The 16,491-nt window shown below is 43.5% G+C and overlaps 2 long non-coding RNA genes across 7 annotated transcripts; both read left to right on the forward strand.

Moving 5' to 3' along the window:
• Positions 1-9,992: 9,992 nt before the first annotated feature.
• LOC141023340 (uncharacterized) lies at positions 9,993-10,469 on the forward strand. The gene is made up of 3 exons (XR_012184426.1): positions 9,993-10,110; positions 10,212-10,283; positions 10,365-10,469. It is a non-coding gene; the product is annotated as an uncharacterized lncRNA (long non-coding RNA).
• On the forward strand, positions 10,470-15,463 carry LOC109766192 (uncharacterized). Of its 6 annotated transcripts, XR_012184423.1 has the most exons (10): positions 10,538-10,629; positions 10,739-10,805; positions 11,250-11,368; positions 11,466-11,549; positions 11,706-11,765; positions 11,856-11,949; positions 12,496-12,669; positions 12,943-13,051; positions 14,659-14,725; positions 15,168-15,463. It is a non-coding gene; the product is annotated as an uncharacterized lncRNA (long non-coding RNA). The 6 variants fall into 6 exon arrangements; XR_012184424.1 differs by lacking the exon at positions 11,250-11,368 and having other exon boundaries at positions 10,506-10,629; XR_012184425.1 differs by lacking the exon at positions 12,496-12,669 and having other exon boundaries at positions 12,909-13,051.
• Positions 15,464-16,491: the final 1,028 nt, after the last annotated feature.

Genomic DNA, 16,491 nt, shown 5'->3' on the forward strand with positions numbered 1-16,491 from the left:
GGATAAAAAAATCTTCGTATCTCCAAATTGCGTTTGCACACTCCAATCCCTTCTATTTACATTCTTGCAACTTGCATGCTTTACTTTCCGCTGCTCATATACTCTTGTATCCTTGCATGCTTGCTAGATATGTATTGTGAATGTTTAAACTTGTGCTAAAACTCCACATCAACTTAAGAGAAATTAAAAACTGCAACTTTTCTTGATTAGAGTCTATTCACCCCCCCCCCCTCTAGACACCTCTTCTCGATCCTTTCAGTATTATACCACAATGGTGGCCAGAACCAGTATAAATCTTGTGTCTCTTGTGTTGTGAGTTCGTCGAGCTAGGCTTAGAGATTCCGGTGAGGCTGAGGGCGTGATTTGGTAGGGGGAGAACCTCGTGCGCACCCCAGTGTTCGAACCTTGAGGGTTTTGCCGGAACCCAAGATCCGACAACGTTGCGGCTAGTCGTAGCCACCGCTACTGGAGCTTTCGCCGGAGGAGGAGCTGTCGTCGCCAGACAAGCCACGACCGTCGCCAAGGGCGAGCTCGCCCTCGGCGTTGTCGCGGCCGTCGCTAAGACCCAGCTCGTCGTCACCGCCGTTGTCCTCGGGGTAGCACCCTACGCGGAGATTTCGGTTTCAATGTCCTATTTACTGAGGCAGATTGCCAAGTGTTTCATAGAGACAATCGTAAAATGGTCTTTACCGGTATACGTAGAGGTGATCTTTACATTGTTGATTTCACTAAAAAGGCTCAACCTAGAACTTGCTTAATTGCTGAGTCTTATAAAGGCTGGTTGTGGCATAGAAGGCTAGGTCATGTGGGCATGCGAAATCTTGATAAGCTTATTAAAGGTAATCATATCCTTGGAGTAAAAGATGTCATATTTGACAAGGATAGACTTTGTAGTGCTTGTCAGGCAGGGAAACAGGTTGGAGGAAGTCATCGCGCGAAGAACACCATGACCATGAGAAGACCACTCGAGCTACTTCACATGGATCTCTTTGGTCCAAATGCCTACAAGAGTCTCAGCGGTAACTCATTTGGTCTAGTCATAGTTGGTGATTTTTCAAGATTTACGTCGGTGTTCTTTCTTGATGACAAATCGCAGGTCCAAAAGATCTTCAAAAACTTCGCTAGGAGGGCCCAAAATCAATTTGACGTGAAGATCAAAAAGGTTCGGAGCAACAACGGAACGGAGTTCAAGAACGCAAATGTGGATACCTTTCTTGAAGAAGAGGGGATTTCACACGAGTTCTCGGCTACGTACACACCTCAACAAAATGGAGTTGTTGAGAGAAAGAACCAGACTCTTATTGAGATGGCAAGAACGATGCTTGCTGAGTACAAGACTCCAAAACACTTTTGGGCGAAAGCGGTTGAGACAGCTTGTCATGCAACAAATCGCTTGTATCTTCACAAGCTACTCGGCAAGACGGCATACGAGCTCCTCACCGGTAACAAACCCCAAGTTGGATACTTTCGAGTATTTGGCTCAAAGTGCTACATTCTTGATAAGCATCGTCGTTCTAAATTTGCTCCTAAATCTCATGAAGGTTTCCTACTTGGTTATGGCTCAAACTCTCACACTTACCGTGTCTACAACAATTTCACCCGAAAGGTTGAAGGGACGGTAGATGTGTGAAGTTTGATGAATCTAACGGCTCACAAGTAGAGCAATTGCCAATTGATGTAGGAGACAAAGACCCTTCGGAAGCAATTCAAGACTTGTCTATTGGCAAGATTCGTCCAACGGAGGTGAAGGAGAGTACCTCATCCGTCCAAGTGGAAGCTTCTACCTCACGACAAGGTGAACCAAGAATTGATACAGAAGCATCCACAAGTGGGACACACCAAGACGAAGAAAACGAGGAAGCACACCAAGATGAACATCAACAACCTCCTTCTCCACCACGACAAGAGAATGACAATGTCAACAATGAAGAAGAACAAGATGAAGAAGATGTTCCACCCCGAGCCAAGCCAAAGCTCCCACGAGTTCGAGGAAGAATCGCAAAAGATCATCCCGTCGAGCAAATCTACAATGATACCCAAACCGGGAGAATCACTCGCTCTAAAACTCGTTTGGCTAATTTTTGTGAACATTACTCATTCATCTCTAGCATTGAACCTATGAAGGTTGAAGAAGCATTGGAAGATCCAGATTGGATAAACGCTATGCATGAAGAGCTACACAACTTTGAGAGAAACCAAGTGTGGACATTGGTCGAGAAGCCCGACAACAACCACAACATCATTGGTACCAAATGGGTGTTTCGCAACAAGCAAGATGAAGATGGTCAAGTCATCCGCAACAAAGCACGCCTAGTCGCCCAAGGCTACACTCAAGTCGAAGGTATGGACTATGGTGAGACATATGCTCCCGTTGCTAGACTTGAGTCCATTCGCATCTTACGTGCTTATGCTAATCACCATGATATCACCTTGTACCAAATGGACATTAAAAGTGCTTTTCTAAATGGTGAAATTGAGGAGGAAGTTTATATTAAGCAACCTCCCGGCTTTGTCAATCCTAAGAAACCTAATCATGTTTACAAACTTCACAAAGCCCTTTATGGTCTTAAACAAGCTCCTAGAGCGTGGTATAAATGCTTGACCAAGTTCCTTATTGAAAAAGGCTTTGAAATTGGAAAAATAGATTCTACTCTTTTCACTAAAAGGGTTAATGGAGAACTATTTGTGTGCCAAATTTATGCTGATGATATTATATTTGGTTCAACTAACCCTCATTTTAGTGAGAAGTTTGGAAAACTAATGTCGGAGAAGTTTGAGATGTCTATGATGAGTGAACTCAAATTCTTTCTCGGTTTGCAAATCAAGCAAACTAAGGAAGGTACCTTTGTTTCTCAAACAAAGTACACCAAGGACTTATTCAAGAAGTTCAATATGCAAGAATGCAAAGGTATGTCTACACCCATGCCTACTAGTGGACATCTTGACTTGACTAAGGATGGTGAACCGGTTGATCAAAAGGTTTACCACTCTATGATTGGTTCATTGTTATATCTATGTGCCTCCCGTCCTGACATTATGCTAAGTGTGCGCATGTGTGCACGATATCAAGCGGCCCCTAAAGAGTGTCATCTTAAGGCTGTGAAAAGGATAGTGAGATACTTAATATACACACCAAATTTTGGCATTTGGTATCCTAAGAGGTCTTCTTTCGATCTTGTTGGTTACTCCGATTCGGACTATGCCGGAGACAAGGTTGATAGAAAGTCTACTTCGGGTACTTGTCAATTTCTTGGTAGATCTCTTGTGTCTTGGTCCTCCAAGAAACAAAACTCGGTATCCTTATCCACCGCCGAAGCGGAATGCATTGCCGCTGGATCATGTTGTGCCCAATTACTTTGGATGACCCAAACTCTTAAAGATTATGGGATATATGTAAAACATGTTCCATTGCTTTGTGACAATGAAAGTGCTATTAAGATTGCTCACAATCCCGTGCAACATTCTCGAACTAAGCATATTGAAGTTCGTCATCATTTCATTCGAGATCATGTTGCCAAAGGGGACATTGATCTTAAGCATGTTCGCACTGATAAGCAAGGGGCCAAACCTCACGAGGCGGATGACGCCAAGACCTCTCGAGGGAGCGGCCTCCCAGGCTGCCTCCCGAGGAGCGGAGATTTCTATGCAGGTACCCAGCCTCATGTGGCTACCATGACGCAAGTCATGACGACCAAGGAAGGCGGGCACCAGCGGGCGCAGAGGAGGCAGTTTCCTCTTTGGTGCTAAGGAGGCAAGGACAGGCGTGGGTTCCCGAGGAATCTGGCAAAGGTTTCCATTCCGGTGCAACGAGACCAAGACTGCCAGGACGGCAGGATGGATGTCATCGCCGAGCCCACCGCTGCGTCGCGACCAGAAGCTTTGCAGGAGAAGACCACCTTTCGTCAGGATAAGATGTACTACTTGTCCCCTTTCAAATTGGCCACTGTGGGATCCCTTCCCGCCTACATTTTGGGGGAAGAGGACCGAGGCCACTATAAATATAGGTTAGCCACCATCGTAGAAGGGATCCGACCCCGACCGACTCATTCCCTCACCCATAGACCTCGCGAGGTTGTCCATCCCTTGTACTGGTTCATTCTCAGACCCTTGTGAGGCCAATCCACCACAAAGCAGCAGTATGGTCTTACACCACAGGGTGGCCCGAACCTGGGTAAACTACCGTGTTCATCTTCTTCCTTGTTCGTGTGAATTGAGCTAGGCTGTGGGGCGATGAGCTGGTAGGCTGGATAGGTTGAGTCCTTCGCACACGCCCAGAGTTCGAACCTTTCTTGGGTCCGCGGAGCCCTGAATTCGACATTTGGCACGCCATGTAGGGGCATGTCGAAGCCTCTCTTCCACCGTTCGCTCCGCCGCCATTCTGTCGCTCCTATGGCCGACGCTGAGCGCTGGGCCGCTCGTGTTGCTCAGACGGCACCCATGGGCAACAACGCTCCTCGCCGCTCCACCTCCCCGGTGTCTAACGCCGCCACTGACCCTACTGCTCGTGAATAGCAGGATTCGTTGCTACCACCTTCTATGTGGCACGAAGGCCGTACTGCAACTCCATCACCCACTCCAGCCACGATGTCATTTTCTCATGCTCGTCGCGGGCCGGCAAATGCGCAAGCTGCGTTGCTCATGGCGCGTAAGCTCCTGTGTTACCGTCCGGCCAATGACCTCTACGACGACTGGCTCGGCCACATCGCCGAGCTCGTCAACACCGCTGGTGAGGCCCCTGCACCATCTCGTTCACCCTGTCCCCCGCTGTCACGGGATGTCCACGGCCACCTATGGGACCAGGAGGCCCCTTGCTGGTTCGGCTGGGGGACGTCGCGTTGCATAAAGAGCAGACTAGTGCACGGCAGCACGGCAGAGAGCACACAAGCAATTTACCCAGGTTCGGGCCGCCGCGAGGCGTAAGACCCTACTCCTGCTTTAGTGGATTGATGGTGGAATGGGGATCGTGAAACACAGTACACTTGCCCGGCAAGGATTGCCGTAAGGAAGCAGCGACTACGCGCGCATGGGGGTGTAGGTTCGTCCAATTTCCAACCCTTCCTACGGGTGCATCATGGTAGCCACATGAGGCTGGGTACCTGCATAGAAATCTCCGCTCCTCGGGAGGCAGCCTGGGAGGCCGCTCCCTCGAGAGGTCTTGGCGTCATCCGCCTCGTGAGGTTTGGCCCCTCGCGAGGGTCTTGTCTTGGCAGTCTTGAAGATGGGCTGTACCAGGCCGTCGATGGAGCCACACCATGGGCCGCAGGCAGGCAAGTCTGGGTACCCTGGTCCCTAGAACGCCAACAGTGATGATAATTTTGGTATTGTCATGGAACACTTCTACGACAACACAGGTATGACTGTCTTGATTTTGTCATAAAATCGTCATGGATGTACATGCATGACGGAAAACGTGACCTATTGTGAAAAACACGCATCATCTCGGAAGTGTACTTTTTTGTAGTGTTAGTAGGCGGTTTCTCAGTTGCCCCTTAGAGGTTAGTGCTAAGTTCATCATTTTACTTGAGTTAATGCCACCGCTCATCCTGAATACTATTTAACATTGGCAGGGATATGAGGCTTGTGCCTTTGTTAACTGGCTGGATGAAGAATGGCATGGTAGGGCTCGGAGTGTTATCACCAAGCTCGTAGAAGATAATGTAAAGTTGAAGAGGAAATTGGCTGATTTGGAATGTACAATCAGTATGATGAAGCAAGAAAGAATCAATCACAGGCAAGAAGGAACTAGCATGTGTAGTTGTGGTTGTCGCATTAGCCATGTTCTATGCGTTGTTTGCAATGATGATTAGAGGTGTTGTTTGACAGTATTGCTAAAGCACATCTAGATGTGCTCTAAGTAATGCACATCTAGGTCCTATGCCATTGATGTTACACGAAGATTCGTGCAGATATTTTCCTTTGTCTTTTTTTCTTTTCCTTTGTAGTTTGATTATTACCGGCTTCATCAATAAGAAGAGCTCAATGTATTGCTTGCCAACTGTCCTACTCCGTTCGTACCGGTGCATAAGTCACATTACGAAAACCAAAAATTGTTCCTTGTTTTTGTCCTGAAAAAAGAAATCAGCCAATAGGAGTCCTGTGTAATTAATTATCACATTGAGAACTGCGCACCCTCGGAAATTTGGAGCAACCGGGTACAAATAATTGTGGTTGATTATATCATCGGTTAGATAATACGTCAACCCCCGCTTCAATTGGCATTCCTCTTCTCTTCATACCCCGCTTAAGTGTCCACCATCTTCATCGTCCCCGGCCGGCCGCGCCACACACTTGCACACACTCTGCAATCTCGCTTTCTCGCGGTTTTTATACTACCGTAGCCATGCCGAGCGACTGCCAGGATGACAGTTCCGCCAGCAGTCTGGCGCCCGATGATAGGTTAACATCAAAATCATCCCACTCGTCCTCCATGAGTCCGGCGTCGAGCCCGGACCTCGATTATATCCGGGTCATGGAAGGGACATCGCCTCCGGAGTCGTCAGACGACAACCAGACGGACGAGGAGCCATCTCAGGACGAAGAAGAGGAGGACGATGATGAGGAGGAGTGATGTCTACTACGCAACTTTAATCTTGTAGACACGTGTTGGGCCTCCAAGCGCAGAGTTTTGTAGGACAGTAGCAATTTTCCCTCAAGTGGATGACCTAATGTTTATCAATCCGTGGGAGGCGCGGGATGAAGATGGTCTCTTTCAAACAACCCTGCAACCAAATAATAAAGAAGTCTCTTGTGTCCCGAACACACCAAATACAATGGTAATTTGTATAGGTGCACTAGTTCGGTGAAGAGATGGTGATACAAGTGTAATATGGATAGTAGATACTAGTTTTTGTAATAAGAACAATAAAAAACAGCAAGGTAGCAGTTGATAAAACAGAGCACAAACGGTATTGCAATGCTTGAAAATGAGGCCTAGGGTCCGTACTTTGGCTAGTGCAATCTCTCAACAATGCTAATATAATTGGATCATATTACCATCCCTCAACGTGCGATGAAGGATCACTCCAAAGTTCCTATCTAGCGGAGAACATAAGAATAAATCGTTTGTAGTGTACGAAACCACCTCGAAGCTATTCTTTTCGATCAATCTATCTAAGAGTTTATACTAAAATAACACCAAATAATTTCAGATTCATAATACTCAATCCAACACAAAGAACCTCAAAGAGTGCCCCAAGATATCCACCGGGAAAACAAAGACAAGAACTTGCATCAACCCCTATGCGTAGATTACCCCAATGTCACCTCGGGAATCCACGAGTTGAGTACCAAAACATATATCAAGTGAATCAATAAAATACCCCATTGTCACCACGGGTATCCATATGCAAGACATATATCAAGTGCTCTCAAATCCATAAAAGTATTCAATCCGATAAAACGAAATCTCAAAGGGAAAACTCAATTCATCACAACAAGATAGAGAGGGGAAAAACACCATATGATCCGACTATATTAACAAAGCCCGCAATACATCAAGATCGTGACATCTCAAGAACATGAGAGACAGAGATTGAACACATAGCTACCGGTACAAACCCTCGGCCCGAGGGTGGAATACTCCCTCCTCATCGTGGTGGCCGCTGGGATGATGAAGATGGCCACCGGTGATGATTCCCCCTCCAGTGGAGTGCCGGAACAGGGTCTAGATTGGTTTTCGGTGGCTACAGAGGCCTGCAGCGGCAGAACTTCTAATTTAGGTTAACACCGAGGTTTTTTTGAATATTTGTGAATTTATAGGGTAAAGAGGGGGTGCGTTAGGCCACCGAGGTGGGCACAACCCACCTGGGCGCGCCTGGGCCCCCAGGCGCGCCCTGGTGGGTTGTGCTCCCCTTGGGGCACCCCCATGTGCTTCTCTGGCCCACTAGATGTCTTCTTGCCTAAAAAATCCACAAAAAGTTTCATGGTGTTTGGACTCCGTTTGATATTGATTTCCTGTGATGTAAAAAACTAGCAAAAAACTGAAACTGACACTAGGAACAGGGCCAATAGGTTAGTCCCAAAAAATGATATAAAGTGGCTATAAAATCTTTCCCTAATAATAAAGCACGGATCGACTCCTTGGGTTCACCGTCACAATACGCTTCTTCCTGTGAATTTACGCTTTCAGTCGTATATAGTATTATTTTCGAGGTGGTACTAAAATTGTTTCGATACAAAAGAATTCTTGTGCTACGACGTGTTGCCCGTCTGGGCCTGGGCAATGTCAATGCTAATGGGCCTTTAGAAACCTCCTCCCACCCCTTCTATCTTCTCTTCCACCCGAGAGCAAGGAGCAACGACACGAGTGCTTCTCTCAAACAGAAAAAGAAAAGGGCTGAGCTAGGGTTTGAACCACCATCTCTCCGGCCTGCCCGCCAGCAGCACGCCGGCGAGCCTGGCGTCCATGGAGGCGATGGGGGCGGGAGGGGCATGGGCCAAGGGTCGGCCCGTGGTGGGGTGCTGGGCCGGGCGCGGCAGCACGGGACCCGTCGAGGAAAGGGGCGCGTGTAGTGGGTGTTCCTCGGCTGCCCCGGAGTGGGCAAGGGCACGTACGCATGCCGCCTCTTGCGGCTCCTCGGCATGCCCCACATCGCCACCTGCGACCTTGTCTGCGGCGAGCTCGCCTCCCAAGGCCCCTCTCCAAGCAGGTATTCCAGTTCCTCGCGCTCAATCTCAGGTCCCGATTCGTAGTAGTAGAAGAATTGATAGCCAGAGATCCCCCTGATGTTGACGACAGGGAGCCTAAGGATAGTTTTGTCTGCAAGTGTTCCCCTGCATCAGCTACCAAATTGGCAACAATCATGGTGCTCTTAGTGCAGAAAGAGGGCTTAAATTTGTATGGGAGTCGACCAATCCGACCACATGGCTGCGCAATTCCTATATCATCATCGGCTCATCGCAACCCAGCTTGCCACCATTAGTTCTAGGTGATGCAATCCGTAGGCAGATGATGCATCAAAATATCGCATCCAGTTACACAACGCCAGGAGCTCGTTTCAGTGCAAAACCCCCCAAGGGAGAGCATCCAATTGACAGCAACTAGGAAGCACCACCGTTGCCCCATGCCATTAAGCACATGCTCCGCACTTCAGCAGTCAGCACACCAGCACCAAACTAATTAAGGATATATACTGACTAACTGTTTTTCGTGCTGTTGGTTCATCGCAAACAAGCCAAATTAGTTAGCTTATTATAGAATAACTTTTTGAAACAGATACTATGGTTAACTCAGTTGAAAACCCTCACAAGATTGTGAATTCGGTAAGATAATCCATCAGAGCTGATTATGAAACCTGAGTGCAAGGATGTGCAACTTGCTCGGCCGATACCTTCAGCTTGGGGTAGATTGTTCCAACCCTTTTATTTTTGTGCCGCTACACTTCCAGTAGCAGAGGCATCGATGATTGATGACAAGGCCCAAATAAGACTAAGCTGGAGGTTGTGTACAGTTTCATAATAACAATGTAGCAGCTGCACTAGAGGACACCATGGTCGTCGTATTGCGTAGGTTCGCTGAATTTGATGAGGGGAGGGCATGGAGCCGAGAAGGTTGGATCATGCAGTTGTTAGAATTCTCACTGTGTGTCAAACCTCCCAACGTAGCTGCTGTGTTCGGCAATTGCCATGTGATGGACAGAGGCGGCGAGAGGCGCATCATCATGGTTGGACAACAAATTCTGGGCTCAACTTTGATGCTCAATCAGAGATTGAAAACAAGGTTGCAATACAAACACTCTTGCTCAACTAATTTAAGCTCAGTGTTACCTGTTGATTAAACATCGGATATCCTCCCCCAAATGATATCATTGCACTGCACTAGATCTAACAAGGAGTGGATCCAGCTAGCTGTGTGATGGCACTTCCACATGCATAAGCTCTGTATCTCCGTAATTTTCCTTTTTCTGCATCTTTGCTTCCAAAGGTTGAGAAAGTATGTCTCATTTCTTCAGAATTTCTTGCATGAAGCTGACCGTTGTTTCTTCTTTTTTTAAGAGTTAAGGTTGTATTTCTGAGGGGAGCATGTCTATTACCTTGATTGAGTTGACTTTTGGCTATTGTATTATTGTTACAACTTACCAGCGAAATAGAAAGAGAGACATGTCTGAAAAGGTATTCTGCTTCAGTTGTATGCTTGCAGAGTATTTGTTTTCTCCATCCAAGTATTACTAAACTCTACCAAGTTTTAATGACACAACATTAACTTGTTATAGGATGCAGGCAGATGGGGCAATGCACCCATGAGCTCGCCACTATGCTTATAACTAGCTTGTTCAATTTCTCCTGTGAGATCAAATTACTTTGATGTGAATTTTCATAGCTCTTTGTGCTCTTTTCTTCTTGCTGAACTGATGTTTCCTCAGTAGGAAGACGCTAATGATGAGCAACATTCCTTGGGACACGCCGGAAATCCAGAGGACACGAGTGGTGTCCCTTCAAATGCATGTATCTTCCAATATGTATTATTTAACCTTAGTGATTGTATTTATAGACACTTTGTGTTGCTTCTGTTTGTAGTTGCAGAAGTTTGAAGGAGTCAGGGTAGCTTCCATATCTGTAGTTAGGGCTGACGATTGTGATTTTGGGCCTGTACTGAATAATTTTGGGAGCGGCTGGGTAATTACAAGCCAGGTAGCTGAATGAGTCCTTTGGCCGCTGGCTAGCTAGCTGTTCATATCTTACCATTATATGTCTTCCTCGGTACTAATTTGTGAATTATTTCTTTTTTTGAACTGTGAAGGAGGACTGCATGTGATGAGTTCAGGGCTTAAGGCACAAGAATAACTACGGCCATTTTAGCTCCAACAGTAAGTACACAACCAATCAACCATGCATTTTCACGACCCAGGTTTCTGAATTCTGGCTGGCTGGCTCGCTGGCACAGCCACATAATCTCACACATTCAAATTGCTAGCTACACAAAAAATGCCCAGATCTACGAGTAGAAATCCAAGGTAACACTTAGTGCCTACAAGCATTTACTTCATTTTTATCTTCATGTAAAAAGAGAATGCAAGCTGAAATATACAGTCTGCAGATTCCTCATGTATGTTCAATTTTCAGAATAGGAAGAACGAGACCGACAGCCCTTTAATTAGATTGGCTGAAGCAGCATACATACATATTACAATTTTGCATTTTAAATTTGAAGACTAAGGCAACGACCGATCGATGTAATTGGTGGTGAATATCTGTTTTCTTGTTTGTATTTAATCTTAGAAAACAGAATCTCATCAAGAGAAAATCCGTAGGCATTGCAGTCCAATTATTCTAGGGATTGGAACCAGACATGTGACTGAATACTGCTTGGAACATGTGATTCTGCAAAGTTTGCGTACATGCACCTTCTTGGATGATACAACTTCTCTATGTTTGTACCTCCTCGTCATTCAAATTTTACAAACTTTATGAATAAAAAGTAGAAAGTAATGTTCTCACTTCTCTTTTTATGACCTTCATTATCTCAGTCTCAACAACATCCAGGAGATGTACCTATGTAGCTACTGTTAGTTCAAAAGCTTTATTTCACAAGTTGGCAATACGATATTCAGGTAGTTAAGCAGGTGTTATAGTTCTAATTTACTTTTGTCTCATAACACTTGGTCTCATAAACAGTAGAGACTGTAGCCCAGTGTTGCTCATTGCACACTTATACTTATTCTGATTTTTGATGGCCTCCTAAATTTGAATTATTGTCTTGATGTCAGGTGGAGGACCTTTGCAATATTATCAAGCTTTATGCCAAACTGGCACTCTTACTTGATCCCGTATTTACTCCTTCAAACAATTTGTGCACAAAGTTGAGGAAGTTGGGGCCAATAATCATGTTAGAATAAACTTCTTTCTTCCTTTAACAGTTTGTTTCCATAATGTGGGACAGCAGGATCCGCGTCCCACTATGAGGGACCGACCTTCAGAGATCAGCTACCGGCGTCATACTGCCCCTGCAAGGTAAACCTGTCATTTATCTTGGGCAAATGCTATCAACACCGTTGTCCCAAATTGCAGTGTTTGTCCCTCTTCATTTTTTATTAGTCTCTGTGATTTCATTCTTTAGCATCTGATGTGGTAGACCGTTTAATCAATTTTCATGAATAGTCTAGCTCATGTGTTTCTGATCTAAGTGGTGCGACATTTTTCTTCATTGATTGGTAATGATATTGTTTCTTCATGAAGCCTCAAGAAAGTTAGACACTTCCTTGTATCTTCAAATTGGCTGTTGATTGATGAGCAAAGATTGATTTGAGCCATCTATATCTATAAGTGCTCACTTGCAACCTTAAAACCAGTCACAAAATTGTTTGGGTCCATGTACTGCTTAAATAACCTACTGTGTATTTAACTATTGATGATGTGTATAGGCAAAACAAATTTGGAAGCAAGGCAAAAGATTTGCCATTTTCATTCATTAAGAAGGTTTAGGATTTTGGCCAAAGGCCGAATTACAAAGCATTACTCTCGTGGCATTACATTACTCAAATTTTTTGCCCCTGGCAGGCACCACATGGAAGCCTCCTCTTTGATTTTAGCAACAATCACTCCCACTGACACCGCGGTGTGAGAAAAACACGAGCATTCCTCTCCTTCCAAATTTCCCACGAGATAAGCATCATTAAAGAGCATGATAGTTCTTATCTCCTCAAGTCTCAGATCCATTTTTATCACCCTTTGGTATGTTTCGTGGGGATCTTTTTTATTCAGCGCATAAATGTTGATTCGTTCATGTGTTTAGAAGTAAGAGGTGCAGCATGCCAGGGTCCTCGAAGGAGAAATAGAGCAGAGGATCTTCTTAGCGATTTGGATGTACAGAGTTTATGATACAAAAACCTATTTTATTTTTGTACCGGCTATTGAATTTTCTCCTTTCTATCTCTGAACCCTTTTGATATGTCCTTTACTCCTGATTTCAGCCTTTTAAGGTATGTTCTTCTTCCGGGATTGCAGAGAGCATGGATCACCATATGGAAGGAGATGCCATCCTTACTGTCGTTGTCTTTGGCATGTTGCTGCCATCTTTCTAATCCTTGCACTGTAGATACCTCAGTCTATCCATGTAGGTCATGCCTTCTAATCAATTTTTTGACTCTTATGTACGCGTGTGCTCTTGCATTACTTACTAGATCGTGTTGTTACGATGATCCACTGTCAACTATACAAATGTTCTAATTTTAAAACCTTGTCAAGTTCAGTTTCAGATTTAATTTTACTTCACCTCTTTTTGCATGGACAATGTGTGTGGTGTATAGACGACCACTATGTGAAATTCATAGGCATTGTGAGGGCATGGAGAAAGGATTTGATTTTGATTCTTTTTTCAGGGTAACTGTTACCTTGCTACACCTGCACATATGGAAAACTTAAACTTGGCAGTCTAAAATTAAGCAGCAAACTTCATTGCCGGTTATCTAAAAATTCAGTGACAACAGCTGGCACACGAGCTTCATTTTTTAGTAGAGATAGTAGACGATGCAGATGACAGTTCTACCTCTTTGACTGAAATAAGAACTTTCTCACCAAGGGCATACCTACAAGACAGGGGCATACCTGCAGGACAGCAGGAGCTCCTCAGGCACCCATCACACATTCACCAAAGATATGGAGCTACCATTTTCGATTAGTACTAGCATATTGGTACATAGTGCGTGTGTTTTAGCATATTAGTAGTAGCATACCTGCAGGAGGTCCTAAGTTTGTTCAGTTCTATACAAATTTGAGTTGGTATTTAGTGTTGAGAGGATCCTAAAATATTGTACTACATAATCTCTTTCCAGGTTCTTGAAAACTTGCACTCTTGTGTTGAATTTCGCATTTTGGTCGATCTGCACTGCATCTTTTATTGTTGTCAGCCTAGAATTATATCGCATTTTTATCTTGTACGGGCAGATTCATAAGTATGCCTTCATACTAATTTGACTGCATGATTTAATTAGTGGCTGCAATATTATTTCATGGTCCACAACAGAACTGAAGCTGCCAAAATGAAACTTTCTTCTTCTCATGTATCAAAGTATTAACCAACCAATTTTTTTTAGTATCTAAATTGTTATGTTTAGGATGATAACAGAGAGTGTTGTCTTGAAGATCCTTTTAGATTTGTACAAGGAGGCCTTTGTATATGCAGATATTCCAGTTTATTAATTAATCTACCAGCGGTGGTTTGGATTGGCTCATGACCTTATGTTGATGTCCATTTATAGAGAACTAAGGGGTCTATTCTTTTAACCATGAACCGATTTAAGTAGCAAGTCCGTTTTTTGTTGGTTAGTTGTATCATTGTTCTTCAACACTGAGCACTAATTGATAACCAGCCATGATCATCCATCCATTGATTTAGTTTGCTTTTTTCTTTTGTTAGTTCTAGTTAAGTGAAATCTATCTGAAGCTTTGAACCTTAACAACGCCCGTGATTTGACTCTTGGTGTTTGTGAATTCTGAATGAAGTATAAGCAGCCAATCTTTTTGAATGAATTTGTTGATGATTTGCATGGTTATTCTTCATTCTGGGTGCATGGCTATTCTTGCGTTTGAGCCTTAGGCAAGCAGCAATGAAATATGATTGCACTGTTTGTGAGCCATTTAAACTGAAATCATTCATCCATTTTATTCAGATAGTTCATCCCAATATTTTGGATCACTAATGTACTTCTATTTCAACAACAGAATTTGTTTCAACTTGCCATGTGTCCGTTCACCAACAGTACCGAGACCATGCAACTTGGAACATCAAGTAAGAGCATATCCATGTTTTACTTATTATATTCTTTAAGAAAGCTATGGGAGTTACAAACTGAAAATATGAATTGTTCAAAAATTGTTCGAACAATGTTGTTCTGTTATGGTTGTAGTTGTTTGAGTGGTATTTTTTTCAACTGTTTAAGCATATATTTATTTATTTTGCATGGCACTTTTACTATAAATTACATATGATATATAATATTTCAAAAAATGTTCATCACCATAAAAAGGATTCCAATTTAAAAATTATTCTTAAATTTTTTTAATACATCCAAAAAGGAAATACTCCGTTTAACCTTATTCCCGGCATTTCCAAAATTTAGATAAAGTTATATTTAATATTTCGCCCGGTGCAACGCACGGGCATTTGTACTAGTGATTGTAAAACACCCAAGAATGATCATATAATAACATGAATACTTCATAAATTATAGATACGTTGGAGACGTATCAAGGAGGAATGGTCGAACGAGGAGGAGGAGGACGACGACAGCAATGATGATGACGACGGCTGCGGCGATGTAAAGCCAATGATCAGCGGCAAGAAGCGTCGTCGCCGAGATGATGTTGCGGGCCATCCAACAACAACAATAAGAAGAAGAAGGACTAAATTAAGTAGACTGTATATATCTCTATTTTTGTTAGCTCATATTAATTCGTTATCTCAATTTCCCCTGTCAATCTCATCACAGACAATTAGTAATACGTATTCGACAGAGATGTTTTACATTATCGCCCACATGTTGGTTTCTTGAATTGTGTGCCCTAACGAGCACACAATTAAAAAAAAAAGACCGTATGGGCTGTCTATAATGATCACACACAATTCTGATTACCGAGTTGTTTGCCAGGTATCACACAAATCTTGTTACGCCGAATCATTTGTGTTCAACTCGATCATCGCAAACGGTTCATCAGAGCGAACTGTATGTCGTATATCACACACACCTTGATATGGCTGCCCGTTTCTATTGTTCTATCTCATCGCAAACAGTTCGTATGGATCAACCGTATGCCCCGCATCGCACATGGAACTAAAATCTGAATCGTCTTTGATGCATCCTTCATCGCAAACATTTTGCATCTTTTTTGACAGTTTTTTTACATCACCGTTTGCGATAAATCCATCACACACAGTTTCGTCAAAGGTTCTCTGATCATAGTTGCGTTAGCAGCATCCTGCAGTAGTGCTAGCTAGGCGTAAGGTATTGTTTCAAGTATTGTCATCCTTCAAATTAATTCCATAGTTGGCTTTCATAATAGATTCATATGGTTGTTTAATCCTCTTCATAGGTTAGTGTTTGATTCCTTTCTTTAATGGAAATTGGAACCTTATATTTCCTTCTTTCATATCAATAATAGCACGTATGGTTCATAGGAAAGGCCTACTAAGTATCATAGGACAAGACGGGTTGCATTCAATATCAAGCACAATGAAATCCACATGCACATCATTTCTATTAGCAAGAATGAGCACATCATTTATTCTACCCTATGGTTTCTTAATAGTTGAATCTACTAAATGCAAATTAAGGGAACATGCATCCATGTCGGTGAGACCTAGAACGTCACATAAAGATTTTGGTATAGTAGAGACGCTAGCACTTAGATCACAGAAAGCATTAGATTCATAATCTTTAATATTTACTTTAATAGTAGGTTCCCATTCATTGTGTAATTTTCTAGGTATAGAAACCTCCAATTTTAGCTTTTCTTCATGAGCTTTTATCATGGCTTCTACAATATGTTCAGTAAAAG

The sequence above is a fragment of the Aegilops tauschii genome, chromosome 5 (genome assembly GCF_002575655.3).
Source record: "Aegilops tauschii subsp. strangulata cultivar AL8/78 chromosome 5, Aet v6.0, whole genome shotgun sequence".
Classification (NCBI taxonomy): domain Eukaryota; kingdom Viridiplantae; phylum Streptophyta; class Magnoliopsida; order Poales; family Poaceae; genus Aegilops; species Aegilops tauschii.